General features: G+C 35.1%; 1 long non-coding RNA gene across 1 annotated transcript; it reads left to right on the top strand.

Annotated features, from left to right (window-relative positions):
• The first annotated feature begins 1,557 nt into the window (after positions 1 to 1,557).
• Positions 1,558 to 6,285, top strand: LOC114273786 (uncharacterized). Its single transcript, XR_003633204.2, has 3 exons — positions 1,558 to 5,493; positions 5,590 to 5,641; positions 5,875 to 6,285. It is a non-coding gene; the product is annotated as an uncharacterized LOC114273786 (long non-coding RNA).
• Positions 6,286 to 6,557: the final 272 nt, after the last annotated feature.

Raw genomic sequence — 6,557 nt, 5'->3', positions numbered from 1 at the left:
ATAGCAATTTGTTAGATGATTAGTCTAGAAGCTCTACTGGGATAATTTAACGGTTTTAATTGTTAGGGACAGGGAAGACGTATGAGAGGGTCGCAGCAGAAGGCATTGCTGTGTAAAAGGATCCAAGGTTCTCCGTGACAAGGTTGATCTTTTTTGGTGTAATGGCCAGTGAATCTTCAAGCTTTTCCAGTCAAACTTGAAGATTGGAGCACACGACTTCACATTAACGACATACAGTTAATGCAAGCCGTGGTTTCTCACTTTTACGACTTGCTTTTTTTTGCATGTCGTAAATAATTTCCCAACCACGACGTGTCTATTGTGTAGGTCGTGAATGCTAATAACGATGATTTTTTTACGGCTTGCAATGTTAGCCGTAATTAATAAAACTTTCTATGACGTGCATATGACATGCCGTTAATACATCAACTATACACGACCTAAATATGCCAGCCGTTAAACATATTTCACTTTTCACGGCGCACAAAATGCCAGCCGTTAAAAAGTACACTTTTCACGACACACATATGCTAGCCGTTAAAAATATTTTACTTTTCATGACACACAATTTTTGTAGTAAATAGTATGACCAAAATAAAAATAGGCACCAAAATAAAATACCTTGGTGCCAAGCCCCAAACCCAAAAATATATTAGACAAAAATAAATATATCAAAATACACCAACTATTTGGCTTTTAAACTGAGATGGGGAGAAAAGAGAGGGTTGGAATAAGATATTTGGGCAAAACCAAGAAGAAACGGCTAATCCAAAAGGCTTTGGCTTCTAATTAAAATAAGGAAAATGTTTCATACCACTAATTTAGCACCATTAATACATCATTAATGATGTGACATTATGTGAATCCCATCACTAATGTGATAGTTTGGCCCTTATTTTGTTTTATTTTATTTTTTATTTTTTATGTTACCACTTTGCTGTTTTTAAAACTTCAAATTAAAGTGTCCTAAATCACCGCTCTTAAAATAAGCCCAAAAGGTTTCATCGAAAGGGAGAAGGGTTCAGAGGGAGCACAATCTCATCTCTCTGAATCGTCTCATTGAAGAAGGGTTACCTGGTACATTGTTCCCTCATCTCCTTCCTCTTATCTTTGCTGATTTCTATTAAAGTGATTACTCATTGTTTGTTTGGTTTTGATTTCGATTTCTATTTCAATTTTGATCGTCTCATTGATTTCGATTTCAACTCTCTATTGCAGATTCTTTCCTTTTATGGTAAACTGCTGCTTCTTCTCTTTCACTTTCTCTCTTTCTCTCTCTCTCTCTCTCTCTACGAAGCTAGGGTTTCGAAACCACCACTGTCAAGAGGCGTTGATTGAACGAAGGCAGATTTTTCTGTTTCTTGCGAAACTTCTGTTCAGATTTTTCTATCACCATTTGTTCTATTTCATGAATATGTCCTAGTGATTTGGGGGGGGGGGGGGGGGGGGGAATGGTTTTGGAAGTTAGGTTTTAAGTTGAAAATTTAGGGTTTTTATTTGGGGGGTTTTGATCGAAAAATTAAGATTTTGTTGCCATTGCCAAATTTTTAGGTAATTTTGATTTTTACTTATAATGGCTCCTATTTTACTTTGGCCATTCTTTTTGTGCTAGGTTTTTGCTGAAAAGAAAATTCAGATCAAGTGATACTCTTCCTTGTTTTCTGGTGGATTTGTAGTTGGGCTAATTTGTTTTGCATTGTCTTGAAAATATTTCAAGTAATTGAATACAGTTAAAATGATTGGAAAAGTGTTTGGTTCGTTCGATTATGTATTCTAATTTTTGTAACAACATATTTATGATACAAAGAAAGTGATCAAACGTTTGATAAAATATGGGTCATTTTCTATTGTATATAGAGTATTATTTATTTTGTCAGAAAAAGATCAGATCAATGCCTATTAGTAGCTCAAACTGGCTCAAATTCTGTTGTGTTTTCAAAGCATCCATCCTTGTCATTTTTTAAATTTAAAGAATTTTTAATGCTTGTTTTATAAGAAGTTGCTGAAAAGGCCAGTTTTTTAAAGCTGCAATTCAGACTAGTCTGGTTCAAGACTTAAGCTGCTTTGCTAGTTTATGTGAAAACACTTCCAGCTCTGATTTTTGTTTACAGTTTCTCGCTACATTTGGATTCTTATTAGCTAATGTATTTTATTTTATTGTGTTATATATGTAAATTTAATGATATCAGTTCTGATATTTGTCTCTGTGATGTTTGCACATGTTTTTATGTATCTAAATATTAACATATACCCAAAATTGTGACTCCATATCAAGATGATTTGTGTTATGTGTATGATGATTGCTTGTCTTTGTTTCTCTTTGTTGTCTTTGGCTAGTTATGTTTGTGTATCTGTGTTTGCTAAGGTATCTCTATATATCTTTATTTTGTTTCTACTGTCCAGCAGAGAAGAAAACTATATACATGTTATTTATGCCTCCTAGGTGCTTGTTAAAATGCTACCAAGAGTGGTTGGCTCTTACTATACTTTTATATTGTTTTCTTGTGAGTTTTTGTTTTAAATATCTATATATATATATATAAAGTAAATGGCTATATTTGAAACTTGTCATGTTATATATGAGAAATCACCAAGGAGATGAAAAGTTTGGTGAAATAAAAATGTTATATATAACTGCCCTTACAAAAAAAATTCTGCATTTTTTTTGAAGAAAAAAATTTTGGTTATTTAAAAATAAAATAAAAATTAAAAAACGAATTCTAGAATGTATGCTAAAATGACAATAACATTGGGCACAAGTAGATATCAGTACATTGTATTTGGCAGCAATGTTTCAAACAATTTCTGAAAGTTATGTGAGAAAGACAATGGGTAACTGAATCATGAGTTTTGGCCTATTGATTGAGTAGCACCACTATGTAGTTTGAGGTTGTGGTTCAACTTCTATGGAGAAGAGTTCAATTGGGTTATATGTAGTTTTTCTTATGATTGTAATTGAGTTTGGAGATTGTTGGGCTTTCAAACTTCAAATAGATGTGTATTAAATTAACAAAAAATAATAAATTTTGTTTTCTCTAATTTCCTTGTTCAACTGTTATTGGAAATTTGGAATTTAGTTATGATCTCATAGTGCGCAATATGTGGAGTGGAGCTTTCGGGTATGAGACCAACTGTTTATGTTTCTTTCTTTTGGTGGTTTTATTGATAGGGTAACTTTTATGTGAATTTGATAAAAAAAATTCTTTTAAGAACTCTTTTTTTCGTTCAACATAATTAATATTTTCTTTTAACACAGTTTTGGCACCCACTTGGCCCCCTCATCCACAAATATGGTGAGAGGATTGTTTATGACTCTGGAATTGATGCACAGGCTACTGTTTCTAGCATTATTAGGGACCAAACCTGGCAGTGGCCTGGTACTCAGACTTGGGAACTTACTAAGATTAGGAATTCTAGCCTTAGGGATATGGTGCCTTCTGATAGGAAAGACTAGCCAATTTGGACTCCTTCAAATGGTCTCTTCTCTGTTCACTCTGCTTGGGATTTGTCTAGAATTCATAAGCCTAGAGTGACTTGGCATAAGCTTATCTGGTTTAAGTCCCATATTCCTAGATTAGTACTGTGGTTTGGATGGCTATCCTTGGTGGATTGAATACCCTTGATAGATTGGTTGTATATGGGTTTATGAGTTCTGCTCAGTGTGTGTTGTGTCACCATTAGGATGAGGATTATGAGTTCTGCTCTGTTACATATATGTAATATGCATTGGCAAGCTATGAATTGGGGTAGTTGTGTGAACTGGTTATCTGGGCAATTCTCTGGTCATTCTTTGGCCACTACTGCTAGGAAATTAATGTTTACTAGTACGGCTTACTGTATCTGGCAGGAGAGAAATGCTAGGATCTTCTTATCTGTTTGTACTCCTACTAATATGATTGTAAGAAAAGTTGAATCTCTGGTTAGGTGCAGGCTTTTATCTGTAAACAATTTCAAGGAGGATGGGGATAATCATTGGTTTATGGACTCATGGCATCTTCCTCATACAGTGTTGAGGGCACATGCTCTTTGAGCTGTTTGTACTCATACTTCCAGTGTCTCTATATATATTGCTGTGTGTTCGGATCTTCCTCTTGCAGGTCTCCTAGATCAGTCCTTTGGAGGTGCCTCATTTTCCCCTTTGTATTCACAACTTTGTTGGTACTTAGGGATGTTGTGGTTTGAGTGATTGTGAGCCTTCACAGTTAGTATTGTGATGGCAATTATTGAGAGTGAGTGTTGAGAGCCTATATATGAGTGGTGAGGCTCTATAGCTAGGTTTTTGTGGGTTGAGTGATGGTGAGCCATATAGTTTATCTAATTCCTTTCTGTAGGTTGTCAAGCTGGTCCTAATTGTAAGGGAGTTTTTTTGTTGAGGGTTGAGTGATTGGTTAGCCCTCATAAATTTTTTTTAAGTGGTGTGTGTTACATCTTGAGGGTTAAACGATTGAGGACTATAATTGTTTCTATGGGTCTACTCTACCCAGTCTTGCTGTCTGTTTGTAATGAATATTTGTCACTGTGTCCTTGTTGAGTTGTTACACAAAGGTTATTGTATTTGTTCAACCCCCACATAGGTCTATAATATGTGGTGATTGAACAGGCTTTTATTAGTTCAAGTGTACATCTGCATTTGTCTTGGGGTTGGTCTTAGCAGAAGCCTGTTGTACTGGACCATGCTGCTGTTGGTTGCTGTTCTGCTAGCTGTGGTATATGCTGAATTGCTGCTGTTGAGTTGAAATTTGTGTAGTTCATGTGTAGATACTGCCTATGGATGGGTGTATGGTTCTCTGCTGGTTGATGAGTCTGTGGCTCCACTTGTGTAGCTTTGTTGGTGCTGCTGTCTGTTGTCTGTTGTCTGTTGTCTGCTGTCATGCTGACTGGTCTTAGCTGTGTTTGTGGTTCATGCTGTCATGGTGTTGCTGCTATATTTCCTTCCCTGTAGCAGTGTTGTCTTCTTTATAGTGCATGCTCTGGTGCTGTCTGTGGTTGCTTTCTTCTTGCATTTCTGAACTGTATGCTGCCTGACCTCTGTTTTGTTACTGTTTCTTGCTGTCTTCCTGCCAGTAAGAGGTGGCTGATATGCTTGGTTGGTGCAGCAAATTGTGCTAGTTTTTTGAGTGGGCTCTGTTTTTTGCTGATCCTAATGGACTTGGTTTGTATTATGGGCACAAGAGTTGGATACTATTGGACCAAGCAAATCTGATTTGGACATATATTTGGAAGAAGGCCTTTACATTTGTAAAGGGAATTTAGATGTTGATTTTGATGCTTTAGATTGGTGGAAGGCAAACACTCAAGTTTCACATTCTATCAAACATGGCACGTGACCTATTATCAATTCCTATCAGCACTTTAGCTTCTGAATCTGCTTTTAGTGCTAGGGGACGAGTTCTAGATCAATATCGAAGCTCTTTGAAATTGGAAATAGTGCAAGCTCTAATTTGTGGAGTGGATTGGCTATGTTCGAATTTTGGAGTGAATAAACCATTGGAGGTATGTGCAATTTACTAGTCTATATCTACATATGCTTTTCAATTTGATGCAGTTATATCAATTTTTTAACCTCTGATTGTTATTATTCTCTCTTAGTGTAATGAAGAGTCCATGCAAGAAGTATGCTTAGAGTAGTTCTAAGGGTACTGTAAGTATGATTTTATTCTTTTTAATTTACTATAAAGTACGTAAATATTTTGATCCTTTTTATTTTGTTTCTTTTCTTTTTGATAGATTCAAAAATGATTGATGATTGTTGCTGGATTTTCTTCTAATTTTTTTGTTTTATTCATTTGTTAATTTGTGATTATTTAGTGGGGTTTAGTTCTTTCTTTCATATTTGGGTTCCTTTTTCTTTTCTTTTCTTTTTTTGGACTGCAGTTTCCTCTTGGGAAGTTATTTATTGGTGGAATTTCATGGGACACAAATGAAGATCGTTTGAAGGAGTATTTTAGTGGCTATGGGGAAGTTTTGGAAGCAGTCGTGGTTTTGGTTTTGTTGTCTTTGCCGACCTGGTAGTTGCAGAGAGAGTCATTAAGGAGAAACACGACATTGATGGCAAGATAGTAAGATGGTCTAGAATTTCTCAATTTATTGTTGATGTTATCTTCATACACGAGTCCGGATTTGTCGAGTTTTGTTGTTTTTTAGAATGTAGGCAATTTAATCTTAATTTAAACTAAAATTGCTTATTGTCTTTTTGAAAGACAATTGTTGAATGATTAGGATGTATAGATAATTGTTGAATATTTATAATTTATGGATATAGTTTCTTTTTGATGTTTTACATAATATTTTGATGGTTGATTGATGTTTTGTGGTGTTTGTTTGTAATATTTGTTAGATTGTACAAAATTGGTCAAATAGAACCTGCCGAATTTAAAAATAAATAAATAAACACATATTCTACGGCAAGCATAATAAGTCGTTGTATTACATATTTTACGGCGCGCAATCAGCGTCATTATTTGTCTCACCAATTAACGGCATGCAAAAGTAATCGTAGAAAAAGTAACGACGACGCACAAAATTTTCCGTTAAATAGTTTTTAACGACGTACTATA

This window comes from Camellia sinensis, chromosome 4 (assembly GCF_055761805.1).
Source record: "Camellia sinensis isolate YWXY chromosome 4, ASM5576180v1, whole genome shotgun sequence".
Lineage (NCBI taxonomy): Eukaryota > Viridiplantae > Streptophyta > Magnoliopsida > Ericales > Theaceae > Camellia > Camellia sinensis.
This window is presented reverse-complemented; position numbering and strand designations above follow the sequence as displayed.